Source organism: Leuciscus leuciscus, assembly GCF_965113295.1.
Source record: "Leuciscus leuciscus genome assembly, chromosome: 15".
Taxonomy (NCBI): domain Eukaryota; kingdom Metazoa; phylum Chordata; class Actinopteri; order Cypriniformes; family Leuciscidae; genus Leuciscus; species Leuciscus leuciscus.
In genome coordinates this window covers 21,179,106-21,194,576 of record NC_138739.1, presented here as the reverse complement: position 1 = coordinate 21,194,576, position 15,471 = coordinate 21,179,106, and the positions used below count along the sequence as shown (strand labels likewise).

Below are 15,471 nucleotides of genomic sequence, written 5' to 3'. Positions count from 1 at the left end.
CCTTCCAGAAACTGAATGCACATTTGTGACAGGTGCCATCGATGTAGTTCACAGGATTGGCAAACCTCCAGAGGTGAAGAGCAATGTGACGTCACACCGCGACCAGTGATCATCAGGTTTCTTTCACGGACGGCAAGAGACTTGGTATGGAGAAAAGCAAATTAATATCTACAAAGAAAGCATCTCCGTTTTAAAGAGGATCTGACCGCTGCAGACAAAGATGCACGCACCAAGTTATGGCCTCTTGTTGAAAAAGCACGCAAAGAGGGAAAGAGAGCGTACTTTGTTTGTAGGTAATGGCTTACATAAGAAAGAGGTTCGAGTTACCTAATGTTTCAGTAACTGAAATGTAGAGTACTTGGAGCAAGCAAATGTCTTACTTTTGAGTAAGTAGTAGCCTATGTAGGCTGTATACGTAACAAGTTATGTTATAGGAATGGTAGGCTACCTATACAATGTATACATTTAAAAATGTGTTTGCTAAACAATCTTTGTGTTCATATGCAACTAAAAGTGCACAATTTGTATTTATATTTTGTTCATTTTTTTCAAGGTATATTGCAGAGCATTATATAGAAGATATTTATGCAACAAACAATAGTTTAAAAGACCCTAGTTCAATAATTCATTTTTCAAAAAACAAAAAAAGTGTAAACGTTGATGTCTATTTCACGTGGTCTTTTGAAAAAAGGAAATCCTTATTTTTATATTTTAAAGGAAAGGGTGTTGATTTTTATTTTGTACAAGAAACGCATGCTTGTAAGGAAGATGAAAAGTTCTGGAGAAGTCAATGGGGAAATGACATATGGTTCTCACATTTCAGCAATAGATCTGCAGGGGTCGCTATACTAAAAGGAAAATTCAGAGGTCAGGTTCTTAGCCACGAAATCGATAGTTTGGGAAGAATGATAATATTGCATGTTAACATTCTGTTCTGTGTAATTGCAATTGTTAAAGTAAAAAGGCAATTAGAGCTTATAGCATTGTAAGCAGGTATGAACACAGTTCAATACATTCGCGTAGTTGTCATAATTAATGTTTTGTGGGTATTTTATAACTAATGCTCGCCGAAGAAGCGTGTTTTAGAGAAGTTTGTGAGGATCAGAAGCAAAAAGAAGCAAACTGAAGGTTTGAATCTATCTTGAATTTTTTTCTTTTTCTTTTTTTACATGGAGTTGAAAAGTAATAACACTAGAATACAAAAGGGGCAGGGGGGTCTTGCAGTATTGATTCAGACAGTAAAAAAGGTTGGGAACCACTGATATCCGTGACTACAATAAATTCTATGTAACGATTCAACTGAATGTTATCAAAAACCTGATGTCACACTTGTTGTAATATCTTCACATAGCCTACCTTCTTCTTTAGTGCTGCCTAACGGCGTGTGCGACTTCACGATGATATTGGTCCCGGTCTAGCACGGCGTGTAGAGTTTGTGCTGTTGTTAATTGTAGCCATGTTTTGATGTTACTGAGCCATGTCGTTTTTGGCCGTCCTGGTCGTTTTTTTCCTTCGATTTTTCCTTGCAGGATTTGCTTTAATAGCTGGTATTTGTGGTCGTTTCGGGCAATGTGGCCTAAGTAGTGACACTTCCTGCTAATGATGGTCTTCAGCAGTTGCCTGTCAGTGCCCATGTCTTGCAGAACTTGTGTATTGGTGGTTTTGGCTGTCCATGGGATTTTCAGCATTCTTCGATACAGCCACATTTCGAAAGCTTCGAGCCTTTTTGTTGCTGTTGTTGTCAGTGTCCATGTCTCTACTCCGTACAGCAAAATTGACCAGATGTAGCATTTCAGTGTGCGCAGTTTCAGTGATGTACTCAAGTTGCGGCCTGAGAGGAGTGTTTTCCATTTAATAAATGCTTGCCTTGCTTGTTCAATTCTGCTCTTGATTTCGACTTCATGGTTCAACTGATCGTCAATGATTACACCAAGGTATTTAAATCGGTGTACTTGTTCCAATTTTTCGCTGCCCAGCTTGATTGTTGTTTCGCTTGTAGTTCGGCTGACCTTCATAACCTTTGTTTTCTTTTTGTTAATTCGTAAGCCCCATATTTGACTCTCTGCGGCAACTTCATCCAAGATTTGTTGTAGGTCTTGTTCCGAATCGGCCAGCAGTGCAGTGTCGTCGGCATATCTGATGTTGTTGATGTACTGTCCATTGACTTTAATACCAATGTTTTTGTCTGCTAGTGTTCGATCAAAAATCTGCTCCGAGTAGATGTTGAAAAGGATCGGTGACAGTGGGCAGCCTTGTCGTACACCTTTTTGTATTGGTGTTGGGTCTGTCAGTTCGTTGTCATATCGGAGTTGGGCTGTTTGCTTCCAATAAAGAGCAATGATGAAGTTGGTGTCGTTTTTATCTAGTCCCAGTTGTTTTAATAGAGCTGCTAGTCGGTCGTGGTCTACTGAGTCAAAGGCTTTCTCGTAATCTATGAAGCAGATGTACACTTCTTTCTGATGTTCGTAGCATCGCTGTAGTAGTATCTGTAGACAGAAGATTGCTTCTCTCGTGCCTAGTCCTTTGCGGAAGCCAAACTGTGTGTTCTTCAATGCATTTTCGCATGTGGAGCGTATGCGCTGTTGGATCACCTTCAGGAAGACTTTCAGCACGTGGCTCATCAAGCTTATCAGTCTGTAGTCTTCGCATTTCCGGCTTGTTGCTTTCTTTGGTATGGCCACAAAGATGGATTGTAGCCAGTCAGATGGAATTTTGTTACCGTTGTATATTTGATTGTACCAGTCAGTCAGTCAGTTGACGTATGTTGTTGCTGTTTAATAGTTTGAGCAATTCGACATGGATTGTGTCGGGCCCGCACGCTTTGCCTGGCTTAGCTGTTTTGATTGCCTGTTCTACCTCTGATGTTAAAATGTGTAGAGTGTCTTTCGACGTCTGTTGGTCTTTTTCTGCAGGTGTTCTCACGGCGCCAAAGAGTTTGTGTATATAGTTTGTCCAGGTGTCCATTTTTTCTTGTTTATTTAGGATTGGTTGGTTGTTGTCCGCATACAAGGTTGCTGTTGGGGCTGGTCTGTAGATGTTACCAGCTTCTTTGAGCTTCTTGTGCAGATTAAAATTATCATGTTTTTTAATTAGTTCTTCAATCTCGGCGCATTGACATAGCCTACCTGACAAACCTAATTTATTACAGGTTATGACAAAATGTTAAAGGTGCATTAAGCAAGATTCTGAGTTTTTGCAGAACTATGCCACCTCTGGCGGCAAGTGAAACTGCAGCCAGAGATGTGCACGCTCATGGACCACACGCACACGCACGCTTGCACGAGCACGAGCTGTTCATAACCAAAGGAGCATCAGCCGCAAATCTTTTGTTTACAATCATAATGTCTTCAGAGGTAATAAAGTTATAAATCTGCAAGTCATTTTAAATATGTGAAAGGAAAGGCAATTGAGTAAATTACACACTTATGTGTGAGGGAAAAACGGGGGTAGTAGAAAACTAACTTATATATCAGCATTTTATATCACACTCAAGATATTTGAACTGTTTTAATCGAATAGCAAATCATTAAACTACATGTAGTGCAGATTTATTTAGTAGATATTTTGAAAAAATACAACTGAGCATCCCGTTTGAGCCCTAGAGCAGACCGGAGATCTCTCCATTTATTGAAAGCCTTCTCTATGTTTACTCTCGTCTTACGACGCCTGTCTGAGTCCAATTTTGCCCTTTTGGTTGCACTAGAGACAAGTTTTCTTTTTTTTATCTTACGTGGAGTTTGCGTTGCTTATGAACTGAGACTTTTCTGCCTGTATAAACCCATCAACCCCTCATCTGATTTTTGATTCTGGTTCTGTTATCTTGAGGGACGTCGTTGCAGCAGAACACACAGTGTACTCAACTATTGTGACATGAATTTGAGATCCAAATGACCTTCACATATAATGACCCTCATTGGCGCAGCAGCAGTGTTCAGTGGCGTGGCAGGCTCCAAATTATTGAGTTCCACTTAACACCGTTATTATTTTAGTTTACTCTAATTTATATTTCAAACTTAGGTTTAATTGATGATTGTTTATTATTGATTCATTATTTTCAGTTGATTATTTACTGATGTCTAGAGTCTTGTGTTAGTGGATCTCACAGTTTTAGTCAGATCCCTGTTTTTCAGTTCCCAAATACAGACATGAACAAACAACTGGAATTTGCAGAGTGATCCCTAAGCTTTCTTTTCTTTTTCTTTTTTTCTTTTTTTAAGATGAGATCATTGTATCCGTTGCTCTGATAAATTTGAATAACACCAAACAGTAAGCTTACTTGAAGCATACATTCACACATCATCACAATCATAAATCTTTTTTGTCTCTCAAGATCAAATCCTCCGAGGTTGTTTCAGTCATATAACTTTAAGCATTAACTAAAAAGTGTTACATGTTGTAAGCCATTCACTGTTGTTGACATTTCTGTAAAGACAAACTTTTATACTTTTATACATTGTTGCCTGCTTGTTTATCTTTTGTATATTAAAAACAAATTCAGATCAATAATAGTTGAGTGCTCAATGACAACCATCAGAAGATAAAATAACTCATTGTGGATGTAATGAAAATAAAATGGTTCATGAGTTGGTGAAAGAAAGCAGTTTCTACAAGACCATCAATGGTGTCCTCACGTCTGGTCCATTAGATCCACACCAATTACTGTCACAGTAAAACTTAATCCACCGCTTTTGTCCACCATGTGCACTGTATATATGAATAAAGTCCTTGTTCTATAGTCAGTTGATAGTGATATAAACTAAAGGATGTTAAATGCCCCCCAACAATACATAGAGAGTGAGGACAGCAGTGTGTCCTGTTGTGTGTGTTTACTGTCAGGAGATGGCGCTGTAGTCCACATGTTGTTACCTATAAAATGTGTAGAGTAAGAACACACACAAAAAAAATGGTTCTTCAGCGGTTCTTTGCGGTGGTTAAGGTGCTATATAGCACCACTACCATTTAAAGAACCTGTTAAGACCAGTTTGGTTCTTCAGCGGTTCTTTAGCGGTTCTTTGGGGTGGTTAAGGTGCTATATGGCACCATTACCATACAAAAAACCTGTTAAGCACCTACAGTTATTTAAAGGCTCTCTTAGTCTCTTACCCCTTTTCCACCAACAAGAACCGGGTGCTGGTTCAGAGCTAGAGCTATTGCCAGTTCGGAGTTGGTTCGACTGACGAGCTTACTAAGAACCGGTTTGCGTTTCCACCGGCCAGAGAGCCACAACAGAGCTATATCTTACGTCACTGCATACGTATCACGTTGCCCAGCAACGCTAGTACGGCAGCGCCAAACACAAACACACCAGACTTGTTCGAGATGCATCGGCTTCTCGCAGAACGATCAGCACATGAAATCAAAGCGATCAAAAAGCACAAGGAGTCGTATGATCTCCAAACACTCCCGCAGCTCTGATCGGTCCACGCTGCTCCGATGCATCTCGAACAAGGCATCAACAATAATAGACGTTGCGTTACTATGGATGCTCATGGGTTTGCGAAAATAAATCGGCATCCAAACACGGCGAATCCAACGCGTTCGTGCAGCTCGCCGTAACTTACATAGACGGATATTATAATCGAGCTGCTATTAGCTCGACTAGCTGCTATTTAAAAATGGCGGTCACAAGTTTCTCTTCAGTCTTGTTGGCCACGGTAACCCCGCCCCCAGCCTCTGACGCAAGCGGTTCTTTCTTGGCTCCGTTCCAGAGCCATATAGAGAAAAGAGTTGCGACACTTCCATAGACCTTCGTTGTAATCAATGGCGGCGCTCGTAACCGCCTACTTCCGGGATTTGAAGATCGGAATAGTTCTAAACACTGTCATTTGGCCGTTGGACCCCATTCACTTACATTGCTCCGCGTCGAGTTGTTCCAGAGGTAAAGTTGCTGAAATATCGACCTCTTTTGAATTGTCAACTGTCTAAATTGTATCAGAGGCCCTTTGCGATGCTTATACTGGTCTTTATTTGTATATGCACAGCGTAATTATTTATATTTTATCTTGGTTGTTTCAACCAATTTTCAAGCACTGCATGCTAACTAGTTAGCTAGCGCAACTTCGTCAGCTGTGACAGTAACAGTTAAGAGTTCGGTAATGAATCGCTACCACCTTTATACCACCTTTATAGCAACTTTGATTTTATTTTTTTATTTTTTTAGGATTTAACTTTTCATTATGTGACGTGATGGAGGGTTTTATATCATGTAGTGCCACAATAGAACTATATTTGCATTTTTCTTGTTCACTCACACAAGCACGCATTTTTGTTGTTTGTCATTGTTTAATAAAAAAAAAAAATTATTTGAAAACCTTCATTTGTATCAGCCATGCTTAATTTATGTCACAAGTGCTGTATTGTAACAGACGTTTAAATGATTTATTAGTTAATTGCTTAAGTTACTTTGAGTTACAGCTATACCCTTACTCTTAGAAAAATCTTCACTCTACACTTAGCCTACTTATAAATCCAAACATAAAGCGTAAATTTGTTTTTAATCTGTTAAAGTTTTGATAATGTGTATGGCTTAATCATAAAATTATATTCTTAGTCTTAACATGGTCATGTTTTACATTTGTGGTTCTGGGGTGGTCTCTTTCATCAGAAGAAATGAGCTAGCTTCTGTGACTTCAGAACGGACCGTCACGGCAAACCTCTGCGTGATCACGAAGGTAGGCTAATGGCTGGATCGGAATTTATATCAAAATCATGAGAATCAATAGCCTAATACAGGCCAGTTGTGCTAAATCATGAGACGTTTATTATCAGATTAATGATATGCCAAAGTTAAGTTGGAGCCGCTACAGCCAGTGCTATTACCCATGCGAACATGGACACTAAGCTTTTCCCTCCAAAAATATAACCTAAAACTTCTAAATAATGCAGTATTTTCGTTGTCACCCTGCCTCTCCAAATGCAAAACTGGCATTAAAAAAATGCAATACCAGCTGAAAAAGTACTTGGGTGTGTGTTTTATTTCATATTACCGTTCAATAATGCAGTCGCTGCTGTCTGTCCCATAGAATAACATGACAGCCAGCGTATGTTTTAGAACTATTGGGGCTTACATGAACCACGTGACAGCCATAGCGGCGACATCAAAGAGTGTCGCAACTCTTTCTCTCTATGGCTCTGCTCCGTTCTAGACCCTGCAATGATTTGGTGCTACTTAAGAACCAGTTTTACTGGTTCGGAGCTGGTGCTTTGGCGGTGGAAAAACAAAGAACCGATTTGAAACTAGGCTCTGGCTCCGAACCAGCACCAGTTCTGCCTTGGTGGAAAAGGGGTATTAGTTGGTGATAGGATTAGAAAAACGACATTAAAATAGTGATTTTCCTGAATACAAGTCCTGCCTATATATATTCCAGGGCCCCCACACAAGACTTTTTGACCACAGAAAAAATTGGTGTGGATGTCACAAACTTCAATAAAAAGCTATATTCATATATTAACTGCTTTTTGTTATTTGTGTAGGCCTAGTCAAATAATTAGGCTAAACAAATGAGTGACGAGAGAAGTTATGTTTAAAAACGTGTTTAAATTTATACTTACACAATTTGAAAATGTGTCAAGAACTTGTTGTTAAATTCTGTCATTTTGAAAGTAAAAAAAAAAAAAAAAATCATAATAAATAAATATATAATTAAATAAAAACGTACGCGCCGATTAGTGTGCACTGTGCATGTCAGGTGCACGTGAGCGAGCGCGAGCGCCGCATTCCTCAAAGAAAATTAAGTGCCATATAGTACCAAAAGAGGTTCCCCTATTATTACGAGCCAAAGAACCACTGTTGGGTACTGTTGAGCACCATTTTTGTTGAAGCAATTATAAACAACCAAGGTGCTATATGGCACCTCTTATGGTTCTACATAGCACCATTTGACAAAGGTGCTGTATAGCACCTTTAAAGGTAGGTGCTATATGGCACTTAAAGTGGTTCCCCTATGATTACAAGCCAATGAACCACTTTTAGTGCTATTTAGCACCATTTTTGTTTAGAGTGAATGGAAGTGTGTTGCAGCTGCTGCCAATTTTGTAACCGGATGGATTTAAACACATCATGTCCTATTAGATAAACACTGATTTCAGATCATTTCCACACACACAATGACAAATGTAAATCTTTGAATAGCATCTGCACCAACATCAGGCTTTTTCAAAGTGTTTTTGTTTTGTTACCTCATCCAATCTTCTGGATTCTCTCATTTTCACCCTCCGTGTCCCGAGCTTTATCATTGTCCATAGTGCCGAAGAGCTTCTAAAGCAGTCTGAAGATGTTTGGTGGTTTATGAACCGTGTTCATGTGCTGCTGGAGGACATCTGAAATAAGGGCAATATAAATTCAGTGGAGAAAACAGATGAAGAGGAACTATGAAAGTGTCTGTTCAAATTGTCCATTGAGTGGCAGTAAAAGCACGATTTATTTTCTTGAACGCAGTTGTTAAAGGCCAAAAAGGTCTTATAATAATGTTCTATTGACTTCATATAATTATGCTTATGTATGAATGTGTTCACCATCATATCAAATAGTTCAAAACATAGTTGTAGCATGGGAAGAGTTGTAATTCCACTAGTTAGGGGTAAGATATGAGTCATGTGATCACTTCAGTATTTTCCTACTTCCTTCCAGATGCCACATGGTGATTACCAAGGCTGTAAAAAGGCACATGAAGAATATATAGAGAGAAAAAAGATTTTGAGGTGGGAAAGTAAACATTTTGACCAATACTATTTGAGATTAAATTGTAGTTTCTTATAGGCAATATATGATGCATTTTCCGCCTGCTAATTTCAAACCACTATGCTAATACAGCTAGCTAAACAATGGCTGACAGGGGTGGGGAGGGTTGTGACACTTATTTAAAAAGTGTTACAAACATTCCCTTACATACAACTAAGAATTTTCTTGATTTTAATGTTTTTAAAAATGACTAGGGCATGGAAGAGAAAGACTGACAGAGCAGAGGTGCCTCTGCCAGTGTTTTAAATAAAGCATCTGACCATATAATGACCATGCAGAGAAACCACAATACAGGACAGAGTATGAGGAAAGAAACATGGAAACATTAGTGTGAATTTAAACTATATCCGTTTTGTAAAGAATAACACTTCTTGCTGTCGTAAACTTGGTAAACTTGCGGTCGTACATGAACATTGTCACGGTTTTGGTTGTTTGTTCAGAGACTCTTAATTTGTTATTTTGTTTATTTTGTTTCGTTTTTCTGGTCTCCTTTTTCCTGTTTAGTTCTTGTGTCCTTGATTGTCCTGGGCCGTGTCTGAAATCTTAAAAATGATTCCTTTGGAGGACTTATTCCAAGTAAGGAAGGCATCAAGACCTGTCCGAATCCAATGTTAGATTCACTTCCTGTCTCCTGAGAAACCTTCATCTGATTGTTTTTTGAAGACAGCAAAAATCCTTTGCTGAATTTGATATCCCACAATCCTGTGCTTTCCATTTTGTGACAGTTAAGCTAAAAAATAAAGATGCCGTCTGACAGTTGCGGTTGGTGGCCATTTTGTTTTTTACATTTTTAGGGAGAAATTACTAAATATTCGCTTAGTTTTCACCAAAGCTCACTCTATTTTGTTGTAAAATAGATCATTAAATCATTACGCTGCCTCAGAAGTCAGTCTTAAATCATTTTTGTGAGGTGCCTTCATGCTCAAATGCTCCCTGCAAAGTCAGCGAGGCATATTTTTTCATTTCATATTCACAAATCTTACAGTTGTGTAACTGCAACATGAATAGTCTACTATAGTGTTACATCTGTCAGCTGCAGGTGCCATCAACAGATGCCAGCCTAGTCCCTCACTGTTTCCATAGACTCTGTTATACCCGGACTTCATTCAGAACCCTCTGCTCATTATTAGTTTATCTGTTTTATCTGTGTCTTGTTTCATTTGGTCATCACCCTGTCTAGCCTTTTGCCCTCATTCAGTATGAAGTCTTGTTTTATTTGGCTGAATGCTCTGCCAGCATTTCGAGCAGTTCCTGTTTTCGTTACATTTATCTGTCCCTGAGTTTTGGATTTCTTGTTCCCGTCTGCCTCCGTGGCTTGTACTTGTTTTTAGACTGATTGCATGTGTGTGTCTCACTCCCATTCTCACTAACCGTAACCCATTTGCTCAGGATGTGATCAACCAAATGGTGAAGAAACAATATACCTTGACTTCCTTCTCTATGATAGTTAAGCCATTTTGGGGATGAGCTCATTCTAAAATATACTTTGGAGTGGAATCTGAGTCGGGGCAAACTATAAATTCTCACAATGTATAAAACAGGACAACAAGCCCAACAGGAACAGTTTTGTAGAGTTTAGTGGCTTCAGCGGAGCACAGAACAGATAAAGCTGATAATCTTCAACAATCTGACTTGTTTACACAGATTATCATGATAAAGGTTTAATCACACTCTGCTACTGGAACTACAATAACCACATCTTGCTTTGAGCAACTTTTGAAAGCAACAATGATTTTGATACTATATTATGGGAGTTAAAATGTACAATAAAACCTTATGCTCAACAAAAAACAAAATAAAGTAAGCTATGTGACAGTATTTTTAAGAAAGTACATCAATTAATTCTAATAATGGTGTAGGAGACCACATGGTAAATGTGATAAGTATAAGTATGTAAAAAAAAGTTCAATTAAATGAGTTCAAGAGTTAACAACATGCATTATGAATTAGGCTAAATATCTTTTTATTAAATATTTAGACATTATAGTTGGTGCTCTCATATTATATAAAAAAGTTAACCTCCTGAGACCCTGCGACCTCATATGAGGACATTACATTTTTGCCTCTTGACACAATGATAGTCAAATTTGTAAATCTTAGACATGTTGGCCACATTTAGGGACACTGCCCACACCATCTTATGGTGATATCACAACATTACACCAATGTCAGTGAGAAGAAAATGGCTGGAATATCCGCAAAACACTTCTACACCAGTTCCCGAAAGAAAAATGACCCAGGTAAAAAATCTATTCAAATTATATGAATGAAACAAATGTATTTATGTACAATACTGTCTCTATCATCATACGAGGATTAAAATTTGACATATTTTAGTAATAGTAGCACTCTAGGACATCAGTAAATGTGAAGTACTCGTTTGAGGACAGTGGGACTATATTACGTTATTTATTCTAACATATGGTTAGCTGGTGGGACGTTTGCCCATATATATTTAGAACAATAATACCTTAGTAAAAACCTAAAGTAATATTGACAAACTATATATCATTTGAAAGCTTACAATCTCTAGTTTTCATATTTGGTGGCTGTTTTTTTAAATAAAATCAATTTGCAACAAGAATATTTCATATTCATTAGGCGTGTTTAGGCCTTTATTTTGAAATAGAAATAAACATGAAAAATCATGAAAGATTGGTAGAAACCTCAGTTTGTTTTCATGCCAAGAGTTCAAAAGATAACACTAATTAAATGTTATGAGAAAAAAAGGTCTGAAAATTTTTAGAATATAAAGAAAAATATTATGGATTTTCGATTTGTGATGCAGCAGTGAGCTATAACGCACATATGTGCTCTTTTTATGTTTATTAGAGGTTGAAATCAAATCAAATACTGCCAAAACACCCATACTATTTCTGAATAGGATGTATACTTCATAAATTGTATGAAATTATGGAAAGACATGGTTCAGATCACTCAAAACATATGAAAATGGAGACGCCCTTATATGGTCAGTAAGGAAGCTGGCTGTCCATCTAGTGAAAAAGTTTGGTACTACTACTACGCCCAAATAAAATATTACTGAAAGCTCATTTTTTGAGATATCAACCTAAAATTTGGAACACAACTTGTTTAGATTTTTGGCTTTCATTTTCTAGCAGTTTTAGAGTAAAATATATTTTATAATATATATATTTTATATAAAATATAAATAATTATATTTTTACATTATATATTTTCATAAACTCAAACTTATATAACTTTTTTTTCTGTTTCACTTTCATAATTTATTTCACTTCTACAATAATCTGGCAAATGTCTTCTTTAAAACAAGACCAACCATATGTCTATATTCCAAAGCATTCTTGAATTACAACCATTTAAGTTTGTTTTTTGATTGCAGTACTATGTCCTCACATGAGGACATCATATGGTAAATTATAGACCCACTGTCCTCACATGAGGACATCATTTTCTGCAAAAACTACTTCCTGTACAAAAACAAATTTTAGTTATTATGCTTATTAGGTCCTACTTATCCCAAATAGCAAGAACAATTATAAAATGCACACCAGGCAAACTCTCGGGTCTCAGGAGGAAAGCTTAATCTCTCCCTTTTCCCAAAATGATATGTGTGGACCACCAGGGTTAAAATTAACCAATTATCCAGCAGTGAATTTATCTTGGTTAGACTATATGAAATGATTTCAAAAGCACAACTTGTTCAAATTTGTGAACGCTAGAGCAAACATGCCTTATGTAGACAGACCGGTGTGGCTTCTAACTGAAATTCAAAACAGGTTCTGGTTCTCCCACTTTTAAACACTATATTCCACTCACTATAGTCAAAACAGTCAAAGTTGAGGAGAGGATACTGAGCAACTGTGCTAGAGCAATGCTTCAACAAACCAGGTATGTAACAAGCTGCTGATAATCAGGACAGGACAGATATGTAGTAATATGTAATATGTACCTAGGCTATGTGAGCCATATGTGACCCTGGATCACAAAACCAGTCTTATGTTGCACGGGTATATTTGTGGCAATAGCCAACAAAACATTGTAAGGGTCAAAATTATAGATTTTTCTTTTATGCCAAAAATCATTAGGATATTAAGTAAATATCATGTTCCATGAAGATATTTTGTAAATTTCCCACCTTAAATATATAAAACATTTATTTTTGTGAATGGATGCAGCACTATCGCCAATAGAAATGGACAACTTTAAAGGCGATTTTCTCAATATTTTGATTTTTCTGTACCCTCAGATTCCAGATTTTCAGATAGTTGTACCGCGGCCAAATATTGTCCTATCCTAACAAACCTTACATCAATGGAAAGATTATGTATTCAGCTTTCAGGTAATGTATAAATCTCAATTTTCAAGAAATTACCCATAAGACTGGTTTTGTGGTCCAGGGTCACATATGGGTTTCAGTCTGCGACTTGGTCACAGTTTGCCTCTTGTGCGACCAAAATTTGTCGCACTGGTGCCGTGCCATTATTAAATATTACAAGATCTGGCCTTTTTTTTATCAATAAACATGTGACATATTGGCCTCTGAAATCTAAAAATTTCACATTTCTTCAAAACGCTAAAGTGAAATGGTTTCACATGAGGTGGACTATGGGACATTGCATAAGAGTAATGCAAGAGTGATTAGTGACAGTAGTAAGTAACAAATGTATTTAAGAGTAGGCTATAGGCTAACTGTCATTGTAGTCAGTCAAACTGGTGAAATTGCAAAAAAGAACTATTTGTGTGCTTTTTGCAAACAATTATGCTGTAAACACATCTAAATAAAACAATGACTTGAAATGTGTAGTTTAAAGTAAGAAAGAAAAAAAACATTAGTCAAAGTAATGTAGCTACACAACTTCTAGACACCGCACAACGAATAGACACCACACGTATAAATAATAAGGATAACAAAGTAGAAGTACAAAACAATCTGGAAACTGGATAGTTTTTATATTATCTCACAGTTCTGGTCCGGACAAAGAAAAGTTTTTTTCTCTTTCAGCTATTTCTGAAATTATCGTAATTATAGTAGGCTATTACGAGTATTAACTGTGTATTTTCAAACTGCGGCTGGCTTACCGTCAGGTAAACCTGGGGTGGCAATGCCTTTTCTATAGGGCTGAAGATGCCGCCACGTGCCAAGTGTGTAGCCTGCAGAGCCATGACGTCCAGCTCCGCCTCTCTATGAGTGGAACTTTTTTCTACTTCAGCATCAAGCTTAGACTAGTCTTACAAGTTAGACATCAATTTATATTCTTTAAGACTCTATATAGCTTTTTTGAATCAGTTACATAAAAACCTAGATTTGCCTAATTTGATATCGAAAACTAAGACTGACTGCCCCTTACTAACTGCGAGTGGGTCAAGCTGTCTTAACATAATGGCTATGTTTATGCAACCGGCCCCAGGTTAGCTCGTTTCATCATAGGGGGTGCAATTTGAAGGGGCGTGGTTTGTAGTCGCGGGATCGGAATTCAGAAAAGAGCAGATTCTCCCGTCCAGATATAGACTGTAAAAAGGTCCAGCTCCACAAATATGTCACGTGATGGCAAACTCCGCTGCTCGAGTCTGTCATCAGACGTGATCGCACGCACATACACATCAGAATAAAATTCAGCTATAGTGACTACTTGACGTGTGACTGAGCAGTGTAGTGAAAGGATAATCATATTATTCTGTCTTGTATTAAAATATAAAAAAGGGGAAACGGCCGGCTCTCTCAGATGGGAACCGAATCACCGTTCACTTAAAAGAGCCGGCTCATAGAGCGTACGACACATCACTCGGGGAATCTCCAATGCTGGGACAGCCCACGGCTTTATAGAGATTCTTCATCGTGTGCTTCACAGGACTCCTGGAATAACAAAGTTCAGGCTGAGAAAATATCACGTTTTCACTATGTTTGGCAGGATATTTGTTTTGTGTCGATGCTTTTTGATTGTTAAAGGTAAGAATTTTTTTTCCACATGAACGGTTAATGGTGCAGTGTGACACTCATGATTGTGACCGATACCGCTTACGAATAGTTTGGGTCTCTGTAGCGAATTTGTGACTGTTTGAACTAGGCTACACTGATTGGTCGAAACTTAGAGTGCTTGATGGATTAGAGATCAATTTGATGGAATTTTGTTTGTTTGGTTGTTATATTGTCATTCATGTAACTTTATTCGCGAAACATTTAGTAGGTATCCTGCGTAACTGTGAGGCTGTCAGACTGTTTGAATTAGGCTAGTGGTTGTTTGCAACGTCACAACAGGATACCATATAAGGCACATCACCGTAACGGTGGTGGGGTTTCAGCTAGGATCTTTTTGCATCAAATGCTGCATATCAAATTGTACCTTTGACTAAATTCTAGATTTGACCTCCATTTAGGTTTTCCACAGGCATAATTATTTTGATTCTGTATAAACTGTAGCCTATTCTATCCCTCCACACTAAACTTACACCTAAACTACCAATCCCAGAAAACTTTCTGCATTTACATTGTAAAAAAACCCATCACTTTATAAGCTGTTTTCCTCATGGGGATCCAAAAATATTCCACAAGGATTTCGGATATTGCCATCATTGTGTGGCCATTTTTGTCCATATAATGTAGGGTTTACCTGGACGACAGACAGACAGACAGACACGGGGCATATAAAGACAGGCAGAAAAAGACAGGTATGGTTATATACCACACACGGCCACCAGGTGACACCCACAATCCATTTTAGTTTTCTTTGACACAATTTTTTAATTTT

At 37.8% G+C, this 15,471-nt stretch overlaps 1 protein-coding gene across 1 annotated transcript in view; it reads left to right on the top strand.

Moving 5' to 3' along the window:
* Nucleotides 1-15,471, top strand: part of LOC309474978 (uncharacterized protein) — a 187,677-nt gene that overhangs the window by 12,280 nt on the left and 159,926 nt on the right. The gene's annotated exons all lie outside the window — the stretch shown is intronic.